This window comes from Lissotriton helveticus, chromosome 1_1 (genome assembly GCF_964261635.1).
Source record: "Lissotriton helveticus chromosome 1_1, aLisHel1.1, whole genome shotgun sequence".
NCBI classification, from domain to species: Eukaryota; Metazoa; Chordata; class Amphibia; order Caudata; family Salamandridae; genus Lissotriton; species Lissotriton helveticus.
Window position 1 is genome coordinate 88268427 of NC_136057.1, and position 12645 is coordinate 88281071.

The window sequence follows — 12645 nt, forward strand, 5'->3', positions numbered from 1 at the left end:
AACAGTAGTGTTGTGCCTCTGACTGTACAATCAGTGTATTCTCTGTAAATATTTGTCTGCAAAACTTGGAATATATGCAGACTTCCTATGCTTGCCTCACTTGTCTATGTATGTCACAAATCTCTCTGTACAGTAGTTGGACATAGGCTGTGTCCCACTTTTGATATTGTACTGAATTTACTGACTATATCTACATTCTTATCATTAAACCCTGTCCGGATGGACAGACTATATGGTTTTCAATTTTGATCTATATGATTTTTTCATTATTTTGCGCTTGTTAGGGACCACTGTTCCTTGAAATAATCTGACTGTACAAGGGCACTAGGTTAGTGCCATTCCATTTCTGGTGCTTTGCAGCACTTAACTTTTTACTTTCTTGTTGAGCAGATGGGTGTAATTTCTGATATTTATACGCTTTCCTCTTCCTCTTTGCTTAATTATGCTGGCCAGAAAGTGTCACTCATAGTCATTGAAATGTCACTCATAGCAATCTAAACCTTGGTAGCTATGATAAGGAATAACCCAAAAACACAGGAAGATTAGAAAAAGTCTGACTTATGCCACACTGTATTTGGACTGGTGTATGAAATTGCATGGTATTTTTCTCTATTTACTTTGCTATGTACCATGATGTGCATCTGAAAAACCCGATAAATAAAGCATTAACAAAAATTCAATGAAAAATGAATAAGCTGACCAGTTCAATTGCACCACTATCACATATTCTCATATATTTAATGAAATATAAACTGTCTCTTCCAGTTGATGACTTTCTGTAAATACTCTTTAGTCCTCTGCTTCAGTGTTTTGAAGTCGCTCAGGTGAAGTGAAGCTGTAAATACTTTCTGAGACATCTAAAAACCCAGGCATTTCCGGCCACAAAATGCTTGTTTGTGTATATTCACTCGAGACTGGATGTGATGGTTCTTTAAGTGGCCAGCAGAGGGCGCGCCTGCCTCGCCTGTTGATGAAATCCTCTGAGCACATTGTATGAAACGGAGAAGGGTTTCCTGTTCCAGGTCAGCGGTGGCAGAGACAGCACAAGCAGCAGATGTTGACATCATTTCCGGCTTCTCCCTCTGTGTTCAGCCTGCTATAGAGGAGGAAGGACGCCCTGTCTCTCTGTGCAGTTATCTTCATCTTCAGAGCCTCACAGCCCCCCCACCTCTCCCAGACCCCAAATCTGCACCTGCCCCATCCAAGCCCTAGGAGGAGAGACCCTGGAAATGTCTTCACAGGTTTCTGCTCAGGTAGGAGATTGTCAGCACCTTGTGCTGTGTTTGTAGAAATAGACTGAATCATCCTGGAGGAAATCTATCCAGGGACCTCTGGGGGGGCCTTTCCGTCCTGCCCTGGGGGTGTTTGTGGTCATCATTCGTTTTAAGGTGAGGATCTGTACACTGCACTGCATCTTAATGCACTGTGAGAAATATGTGTACAGTGCACTGCATTTCACTGCACTATGATTGAGAAATCTATGCACGCTGCACGGCATCTTACTGCACTGTGAGGAATCTGTGCACTGCATCTTACTGCACGATGAGGAATCTGTGCACTGCATCTTACTGCACAATGAGGAATCTGTGCACGATGCACTGCATCTTAATGCTCTGTGACAGATCTGTGCACACTGCACTTTACAGCACTATAAGGTTTCTGTGTCACGACAATGCATCTTACTGCACTGTGAAAAATGTGTTCACATTGCACTGCATCTTAGCGCTCTGTGAGGAATCTGTGCACACTCTTTGCTCGGCTTTCGCTGTTAGTTTGCTGACTTGCCCCCTGTGTCAGAAGCATGTCCACCAGCCAGCTGAACGTCAAGGCTCCCCTGCTGCCCCATGTCCCGTTGTCCCTGTTTTTATATCTCAGTCTAAGTAAAACCTCTGTCATTGCAATAGTTTTCAGCAGCATAGGTAGGCTTATAGCATTATCTGCTGCAGAGGTTGTGTGTCTGCTGCAGGGATTGTGTGTGTGTGCATTGACCTTGGGTCTGCCTGGTAGGAAGCCTTTCAAGCAATGGAACGTACATGTCTGTGTTTTTGATGTACCTCTGCAGGTTGGATGTGTGTGCATCTGAACAGGGTAGAGTTGTCTTTGCAGGCTGTGCGTGTGTGTGTGTGTTTGAGGCTCGTCTACTGTGTGTCTATTTCAAGTGTGTCTGTCTTAGCAGATGTTGCCGGGACTGTCAGACACTCTTCTTGGCCTCTCCTCTCTGTCCCGAATTATAGTTTGGAAGAATTAGGCAGCTTTGAGTGAGACTTCAGCACGACTTTCAAATATGTGAGTGCCCACAAGCACCCAGGGTTACGTGTATGACCACAGTGTGTTGATGAGGATTGTGCTAGGATATGAAGCCTACATGAAGGATTCCAAGACTCTTGAAGTCATTCTGCTCTAGTTGTCACTTCAGCAGGAAGGGGAGAACAAGATGAGTGAGCAGAAAAAGCAAAAAGAGGCCAGAGAAGAGAAATAAGAGTAATACGGAGAGAAAACACTCGAAGGGTGGAGAAAAGTCATTAATAGATATCGGCCAAAATGTGAAAGAAAGAAATTTGTATGGGAGGGAACTAAAAGATGGCCAGGAAAAGAAATCTAATGAACATTATTTATAAATTACCAAAAGTTGAATTCTATTTTGGGAACTAAAAATGTGATTTAAGTGTGACGTGAATGTGAGTCTTCAAGTGTTATAGGTGTAATGTGCTGTTTAATGGTACCAATACTTGAACCAACTTTATAGCTTTGGATCTAGGATTTAATCCCAATCACCGAATGGTGTTAATGAACCAAAGGGAGGGATCAATGTTTTTTCGAGTTACCAATCTCAGCTCAAGTGAGATAATTAAGAGGTCCAAGGTTCCAACCGTCCTCCTTTATAAATGTGTTTATGCACATACTGCACAGATCTGTGTTACCTTTGTATCAAACATACCAATCCCAATAAACTCTGCTGGAGGTGGCCCTTTCTAGGGTGCTTTCCCTCAACTTTTTTTTTGCTTTGGTCCCTCCTGGTTTTCCTCTGATCTATGTAATAGCCTAAGGACTTTGATCGCTTTTTACACTGCCATTCAGTGCCAATGTGATGTGCTTGTCATATACATACTGGTGATTAGTGATTAGTGTATATATGATTGGCTAAATTAAGTTTGCTGTCAGTCCATTGTCTAGAGGTAAGACATATACCTAGGGCATGTAACTCAACACCTTCTCCGTGGGCCTGCAGAACTGGTTGTGCCACCCACGAAGGTAGTTTTTCAAATGTGCCACAGATTTGCCATGACGGGGCCTGTGTGTGTAGGTTACTGTGACTAGGCTTGGCATTTAAGAAGACGCTTGCCAAGGTTCTGCATGTCTCTTGCTATATCTGAGTACTCCCTGGGGACAGGATGCGATGTTGGTAAAGGGTAGGGCAGGTGCGTGTGTCTGCTACATACACTGGTAGTGAATGGCACCGAGTAACCACTCGGGCTCTGCCTTTAGGAGTTAGAGACGCTTTGGGGATTGGATACATACTACGCTGGTTTGGTGCTAGGACATCAACAAGAAGAACTATTGGGGCGGGGGGCTGCAACTGGATTATCTGCAAACCAGTGGTGGCCTGGGGCTTGTTGTGCTCTAGGACTGGGACTTTGCCTGGATGCTGCTGGCGTGCAGCTAATTGACAACTGTTGTGGCCCAGGTCCCCAACCACTCTCCAAGGGTAGTTGACTGGCCTCCTGTCCTCGAGTTCCCAGGGACAGAAAAGATCTCCCTGTTTGCACAAGATCGTAAGGACCACGCAGGTTGAGGCGTAAACATGTGGAAGTGATCGTCGGTTTGGACAAGGACCCTCCCGACGTGTGCAGTCATCAGAAGAGTGAGCTGGTAAATTTCAGTGGCACGCCTGGGGTGGCTATAGCGTGACAAGTTTGACGAGTGCAGGGGACGTTTAATGAGTCCGAGAGGCTCGAGCTTACAGCTCGAAACCTCTGCTAGTTTGTATTCCTAAGAGTATGGTTTCTTAGCAGTGTTGAGAGAAGTTTGCATAGTCTGCGATAGCCAAGCGATAGCCAAGCTGGCAGCATAGTGGGTGGCCGACCTCCATATTGGGGGGACAACAGTGCCTCACATCGCGGCCTCAGTCTGAGGTCACTGGCTCCCTCTCCCCAGGCCCATGCCACAAGGTACTACTTTGTTAAGGATAGCGTGACTGAAAGGTCTTGTCGTGCCTTGTGTGCACCCACAACTTGCTCCCTGGAGCAAATGTAGCTCCCACCTCTGCCAGAGGCGAAATCATTCTCCAAATTGGGAGCATGCCAGCTTCTGGTGTTGCAGTCTTTTTCCTGCGGGGAAGGCGCCACTGCTGCATGAGGACACAATCTGAATGGACGAAAACACGTAACTGTTTCCTTCCGCTTTAGGTGGTCCCTTAATCTAATCAAATTGTCGACAGCAGGGGTAATCTGTATCGTTGGCTGGTGTAGTTTGAGTGGTTGAGGGGCTAAGTCGCAAGGTGTAGAAAGAACCTGTGATTTCTTGACCATTACAAGTATACGGAGTACGCGATAATGGGAATGTTGTTGTGTATGCAAATGTGTTAGCAGAAAAGTAGAATACCTCTGAATAGCCTGGATATGTTTCTGTTGCTTTTAATGTGGAACGGATTGCTTGTATTGTGTGTATGTTGCTTACAAGGCTGAAGGGATAATGGTGCAAGTGAACACCCAGGACAATTATATATATGTTAATGCCGTTATGCTGCTAATGGATGAGTTTGAAAATGTTATATATAACTGTAAAGTATAAACGCAATATGTATGTCATTTTGATTTCAATGTTTGTGCAATACAAAGACCAGAGTTGTATACATACTGTGTGGAGTTTTTTGTAGCGTCCACAGGGTGTTGCGAGGTTGAGAGTTGTTCCAACACTTTACACTTTGACCCTGAGGATAAGCCTGACTGCTCTGTGCCAAGCTATCCAAGGGTGACAAAGGTTATCAGACAAGTGTATCGTACTCATCCTATCCAGGACAGTGGATTCTGCCTGGCTTAGATGCATACCATCCTGCATACCATCCTGAAACTGCTGGGTCTAACAAATTCCTAATAATATATACATTGAAAACAAATTTAAGCTGCATCGATTTTGCACCCAAGACCAAATCAATCTGTCCCAACTCTAGACATGTTTTTGAAGAGCCATGTCTTCAGCTTCTTGCTTAGCTCAAGAAGTGAGGAGGAGGCTCTGATGTGTTGAGGGGAGTCGTTCCACACCTTAGGAGTTATGTATGAGAAGGGTTGGCCTCCTGATCTGTTTCAGAGTATGATTCTGGCTGAATGGAGGTGCATAGGGGGTTGATGGAAGGAGATGCAGTTGTGTAGGCAGGGATTTGTTGGGTAGTGTCTTGAATATGTGGGTGAGGAGTTTGAACTGTGGGCGCTTATGTATCTGGAGCTAGGGAGCTGTTATATGTGTTCTGAGTGGGAGGTTGAGGATACATCTGGCTGCCGCGTTTTGGGTGGTTTTCAGCCTTCTGATGAGCTGTTTGATGATTCCTGCATAGAGTTCCTGTAGTCCAATCTACTGTTGATGAGTGTGTGGATGGCGGTCTTATGGTGATTCTCGGGAGCCATTTGAAAATGTTCTTTAGGGTGTGGAAGCAGTGACGGCATTGACCTGGGCGAACATGTCCACCTTTTTGTTGATCATGATTCCTAGGTTGCTGGCGCACAAGCTGGAGGTGGGAGGAGGTCGTAGGTTGGATGGTGGAGTCCCATGGACGGGTGATGCTTCCAAAGATCAACACTTCTATCTTGTCAGTGTTGAGTTTGAGACAGTTAAACTTCATCCTAGTGGCTACTTCCATCATGCAGGTAGTGAACTTGTTCCTTTTGTTGTGGATTTTGTCACAGAGGGACAGTATTAGTTGTGTGTTGTCAGTGTAGGAGAGGATATTGGTGTGGTGGGTATGGATGGCGTTGGCCGGTAGTGTTTTTTAAGTGTTAAATAGTGTTTCGCTGAGGAGTGAACCTTGAGGTTGAGGAGATGAGATTTCTAGTTTCAGGTTGACTGTCGGAGTTCTTTTTATTTGGAAGAAGCAGATCAATTGCATGCAGGTCCTTGAATCTCGATCCTGTGAAGGCGCCTGATCAGGATGAAATGTGGTACCATGTGACACACTGCCATGAGGTTCAATAGGATGACAGCCTTACTCTCTGCTCTGTCTAGGATCATGCGAATGGCGTAGGTAGGTTCAATGAGCTCTGTTTCCATGCTCTGGTTGGGCCTGCATCCAGACTGGGTGGCCTTGAGGAGCTGGTGGTTGACGAAGTAGCTGGTCAGATGCTTCTTGATGATTTTCTCTAGGACTTTGGCCATGTGTGATAGGAGCGTGATTAGTCAGTAGTTTGAGAGTTTGGTGAGGTCCACGGAGTGTTTCCTCAGCAGGGCTGTGACAGTTGCCTTACTCCGGGTTTCTGGGAAGAGGACCGCATTGATGGAGTCATTCAGGATGGGAGTGAGGACTTCACTGATGGTGGTTAGACCTTTGTTGAAAGTGTGGTGGGGGTATGGGTCCAAGGGGACCCCACAGTGGATGGTCTTCATGGTTGCAGTAATCTCTTTTTGTGGAGATGGCGTTCTACATGGTCAAGGTCCAGTCTTCAGCTGAGATTGGAAGACTGGCTGCGATGTTGCTGGAGTCAGGTTGAAAGTTGAAGTTGGCGTAGGTTGCTGTTATCTCCTTCCAAAAGAAGTTACAGAGTTTGTTGCATTGGGTCCTGTAAGGGGAGATGTTGCTGGTGGTGGCTGTAGCACTGTGAAGTTCTGACTATGAAGAAAATTTATTTGGTGCTGTTGTTGCTGGCTTCGATGCGTTGGGTGTGGGCTGTTCACTTGGCATTTCAGACATGCTGGGGGAAGCATGTCACGGCAGATTAGACAACATCATTGTCTGCTGTGTCTCGGATCATTCTCCACTTGCTTAACAGGTGCTTACAGTGCTGCATTGCCATCCTGAGTTCTTCTGTGTACCAGTTGGCTTGCTTTTGTGCTCTTGATTTCTTTTTTGTGCTTGACGAGGGCCAGGTTGTTGGTGCAGGTAGTGACCCATTCATTGAAGTTTTGGATGTCTTCCACTAGGTTCCTGGTGTGCTTTGAGAGGCGTATAGAGAGGGCAGAAGCCCAGTCCTTCTCCGAGATGTTCTTGCAGCAGCAAGCCTGTTCAGAGTTCATGGATCTCCTGTGATCAAGGAGGGTGAGCTTGAAACTCAAAAGGGTGTTGTCAGTTCAGGTGATAGGCTTTTGTTTGTAGACTATGATGTTGTTTGGTGTGGAGAACAGAGGGTCAGGAAGTGTTTGGCAGTATTGGTGGGCCTGGTGATGTGCTGAGTAAGGTTGGAGTTCGTAAGGCTTTTGAGGAGGGTATTTGAATTTCAGTCATTACGACCCTCTAGGTGAAAGTTCGGGTCTCAAAGGAGGATAAAAGTTCTGGAGTTCATGGCAATCTCAGAACTAGATTCATCCCAATTTCCAGTCTTTTTGGTACACAAAACTATATCTCTATATTATCAAAGTCAAGAGAAGCCTTTTCCCATTTTTCTTTTGTATTGTACTTTGGGACTGATGACTTTTGATAATTCACTTTGTTGTTAACCTAAAAAGACATAAGTTGGCTAGTTCACTTTAATTCTTCCAAACAGTTTGAGGACACTGAATGCTTCAATCTCTGACCCAAAGAGAACCTCATTTAATTTGTGAACATCTGAGGAAAAAAAAGAAAATTGTGGTTTTCCCCACACGGGGTTTGGTCCGTGTGAAGGTCACCTTCTTCAGATAGGAACTGTTGTATCCTCTCTGGTTAATTACTTGATGTCTTGAATACTACGTGGAATAAACATCAGGTCCCCTGTAATCCCATACTCTTTACGAAGAGACAAAAAATGGCCAAAGTGTTCCCCAGTCACACTGAGAGTGGATGGATCCCCTTCTAACAATGCTATGATGTGACTGGCTGTGATGGCAGCTGATTATTCATCTGTGATCGCTTGCACTCCTAAGGGGAATGCGGCTGGCTGAGGGTGGGGAGGGCAGGTGTGTGTCTGTCTGTCTGGCTGTTTGCTGTTATATGCTGATTTTCCTGTGTCCCTGATGTGCCTGACAACCTGACCATTTCTATTGCTTTGCCTTCCCTGCCTGATACTGGAAATAGGTGGGGAAGGGGGGGGGGGAATCTTGAAATCCCTTTCATTGTAGGAGCACTTTTCCTCTGAGCTCAGTGAAATCCAACTTCCTTTTTTCAGACAATTTGAGCTCTGTGACTTTATCAGTCATACGCCATTTAAGAAGAAGGTGACCTAGAGCAGCTTTGACTCACCTGATCTTTGAACTATTCAGCCAGGAAAGGAGCCACATCTGACTGGAAGAAAGCTCTGGAACATCTGCACGAGGCACTTCCTGTCTGGAGGTGGCTTTAAACCGGTGAGCCACCACAAACCACAGGCTCCTTCCAGACCAGCTGGTCTCAGAGCAACAACAAGCATCATCCAAGGCAATGGTGCTGTAGAAACACATTTTCTGTTGGTTGTTCTGTGACCACAGGTGCTATGGCACCTACCGTCGTGAAAAACAGCTATCCCAAAGCCGCAGCCCGAACACTGCACAGATGGATCACCGACAGCGCCAACACCTTAGCCCCCCTCATGAAAAACAACAACACCCACGCCAAGAAAGCTAGATGTTTTAGCACCGAACTTCGAGAGTCCAGACGCACCTGCCACCGCCTCGAAAAGGACTGGAGGTACACCAAATCCATAGAAGCCCACAACAACTTCAGAGCCGCCACTAAAGTCGACCACCAACTCTTCAGAAAAACGAGGAAAAAAGCGCTCGTAGACAGAATCTCCACCCACGCACACAACAGCAAAGAACTCTTCAAAATCAACAAGAAGTTCGCCCAACCTACCAGCGAGTCCACCGACATCCCAACCTCAGAAGACCTCTGCGACAACCTCAGCACCTTTTCCCCCCACAAAATAAAGAGCATCTACGACAACTTTGATGAAGACAACCTACACACTGAACCCTCAACAACTACCCTCGACACCATGAAGCCAACGATCGACAACTGGACAGCCCTCACCACCGAAGACACACTGAAGACGATGAACTCAATCTACCCCGGGGCCCTTACGGACCCCTGCCCCCACAACACTTTCAACAGAGTCGCCAACACCATCGCACCCATGCTCTGCCACACCATCAACCGCTCCCTGGCAACCGCATCGTCCCCCGATGACTGGAACACGCTGAGATCAACCCCCTCTTCAAGAAACCCTCGGGGGACCCCACCGACCTCAAAAACTACAGACCCATCTCCCTGCTCCCCTTCCCAGCAAAAGTCATTGAGAAAGCCATCATCAGCCAACTCGCCACATTCATCGAAGAGCACAACATTCTCGACTCCTCCCAATCTGGCTTCAGTTAAAAACACAGCATGGAAACCGCCCTCCTCGCCGCAACAGACGATATTCGCACTCTACTGGACAAAGGAAAAACAGCAGCCCTCATCTTCCTCAACACAGTCTCTCACCCTAATACACAGACTCCACAACACAGGGATTCAAGACAAAGCCCTTGATTGGATCTGCTCATTCCTCTCCGGCAGAACTCAGCGGGTCAGACTCCCCCCTTTCCTCTCGTACCCTACACCAACCACCTGCGGTGTCTCCCAGCATCTGCGCACACTTCACTGGCTCCCCATCGAAGCTAGAGTCACCTTCAAGATGCTCACTCATGCTCACAAGGACCTCTATGACACCGGACCAGCATACCTGAACAGCCACCTCAAATTCCACGCACCCCAATGACCCTACGATCAGCCCAGCTCTCCTACACCATGGTCCCCCGCACCAGAAAGACCAGATCAGGCGGCCGCTCCTTCTCCTTCTTCGCGGCCAGAGCCTGGAACGCCAACCCTCTCCACCTCAGACAGACAACATCTCTCCACATCTTCACAAGAAACCTCAAAGCCTGGCTCTTCGACAAACCCCCTCCTTGATGGACTGGAAACTGCGAAACCCCCTTCCCCCAGCACCATTGAGACCCTCACGGGTGAGTAGTAGTGCTTAACAAAGGTGTGATTGATTGATGGCACTCGGGAACCAAGAGCATACTGATAGATCTGAAACAGACAGACAAAGCACAAGCCATCGGGACTGCATGGTAGCAGAATAAGACATTGTCAGAGCTCTTCTGAAATAATTCTGATTTTACAGTGGGAAGGAATGAATTGAGGGACCAAAGATAGCTGAATTTGAATGTGCTGCCTTAGTTCACAGAAGGTCCCTTACTCACATCTAGCCCTCTGGAAGGAAAGTATGTGACGCAGGACCCGGGTGCTGGATTGCAGAAGCGACATAGGAGTGTGGGGCACCAACACGTCAGCCAATGAGGTTGTGTTGCCTTTGCACTCTGTAAAAGACTTGATGAGTAAGACAGAGAATTTTAAAGTGGATCAGTTTTTTGCCTGCAAGCCATTGAAGAAACATTATTTTTCCGGCATCGCTCACTCTAGCATTATTGGTATATTTTGACCACACTGTAGTCTTAGCAACGTAGTTTGCAGCAAGCTGAGGTAGAAAATAAAGGCTCTTACCTCCTCCACTTGTTTAGGGCTGTGGTGCAGTGGCAATATAATTTTATGATCCACGGTTGTAAAATGCAAGAAGAGCAAACCTTTTTAATTTAAAGATGGAAACTTAAATGTGGTGACCAGGTTCTTAATCTTTTCAGCTACAACCGGCATGGGCCAGTGGTCCAACTTCCCAGCTGATGTTGTTCCACCAACAACAAGAACTTCCGTTTCATCTCTGTTCATCTGAATATATTTAGTAGTCATCAGGACATGAATGACTGTCAAGCAGACCCCCAGATGACTGATGTAATTGTCAGAATCCTAATCCAGTGTATGGAAGAGCTGTGTGTCATCGGCATAGGCTTACACTTTAAACCAAAGGAGTGGACTAACCCCTCAGTGCTGCCACAAACAGATTAAAGAGAAATAGTGAGGTAGCATAGCCCTTGAGTTGCTCAGTTATATGGCTGAGCAGAAGAGGAAAGTTCTGAGAACCCCTACACTGATAGGAGCAGAATGATTGGAAAGTCTAGTCTGCCTGCAATGCCTTCCATCGAGGGATATTTGACTAAAAGCAAGTGTTTGACAGTCTCTAAAGCAGTTTAGAGACTGGACTCAGTCCTTAAGCTTCCTGCACCACTAAAAACAGCAGCAGCAACGGGAAGTTTTTAAGACGCGGCAGCAGAAACATATTCTAGTGGACTCCAAAGAGGGCACTTATTCAGCACTGACTTTATCTCAAATTGAGTACCTTGCAGCTACCAGACCAGTTGAGGTCTTAACTAGTCTAACTCCGCTCTATGTCTTGATACCAAGCCCCTGGCCTTGATCAATTGAACACAGAGTGGCCAATCTGTCAAAAAAAGTGTAAACAAATCTAGTTAAAATGTATCTCATTTTGGTGACATGCCATTTTCCCAGTGCGTATTGGCAATTCACCAGTTTCCTTTTGAGACACCCTTGTACAAACCACAATGTTTGGTGGGTGATCCATTTGCCTTCCCACCATGGTAGGAGAGTTACCCCAGCATTCTGCTGAAGTAAAATCTAACGTTTTCCAAATTGTCAAAAGTTCATATTGGAGTTCTACACATACAAACTGACAAAGCATACCATGTGTGTGTAATTCTGTACATATATGACCGGAAATTATACAGTGTCAAAACATTTACACCTGGCAGGTATTTTTGGGTGGGTCGCTGTCGGGCATCAGCCGATCCATTAACGACTTTCTGACTGGACACTGGGATGCTTGGTGCCATAAAACTAACTTTGGTGGGTTCTTTTGTGTCTTAAATGTTTTTGTGGGAAAGGAAGGATTTTTTTAATGTTTATAACTTGAAACACAGTAGCAAGGACTCTGGCTCAATGAGTTGTCCAGTTTCTATTTGGCACCAATTTCCTATTGACTAGTTTTGTTTAAAAACGTAGGAAGAGCCACTGAGTCCTAAAGACTTCTGTCCACTGCCTGATGCCCCAGAGAGGTCTGAAGTGGGCATGCTCTTGGCAACAGATGCTGGAATGGAGGAGGAGACTGAGCCTCTTCCTGACCTCTTGGTAGCCACAGAGCAAGATGGGTCAGTGGATGGAGTTAACCTCTCTCCCACCCTGACCCCTGAGCAACAGAATGACTGCCGCCAGCTGCTGGGACAGTTTTCTGATCTGTTCTCCCTGGTTCCTAGTGTCATAGATTGGTGCGTCCATGATGTAGATACAGGAGACAGCTTACCTGTGAAGCACAAGGCTTACAGAGTGACTGACAGGGCCAGGGCTTGCATCAAAAAGAAGTCTCAAAGATGTTGGCTCTTGGGGGGATTTAGTCCTCCAGCAGGCCTTGGGCCAGCCCAGTGGTCTTGGTCACGAAGGCTGCAGCGCTGGGCGCCACACCCGAACTCCGGTTCTGTGTGGACTACAGAGGGCTCAATTCGGTCACGTAGACTGACGCGCACCCCATCCCCAGAGCTGATGAGCTCATTGATCGGTTAGGGGCTGCACGGTACCTCAGCACATTTGACTTGACGTCT

At 46.5% G+C, this 12645-nt stretch overlaps 1 protein-coding gene across 1 annotated transcript in view; it reads left to right on the forward strand.

Moving 5' to 3' along the window:
• The first annotated feature begins 1115 nt into the window (after nt 1-1115).
• LOC144753841 (uncharacterized) overlaps nt 1116-12645 on the forward strand; it is an 85890-nt gene continuing 74360 nt past the window's right edge. Inside the window, exon 1 of the mRNA XM_078641416.1 lies at nt 1116-1253. The gene's annotated coding sequence lies outside the window, so the exon portion shown is untranslated. The remainder of the gene's footprint in view (nt 1254-12645) is intronic.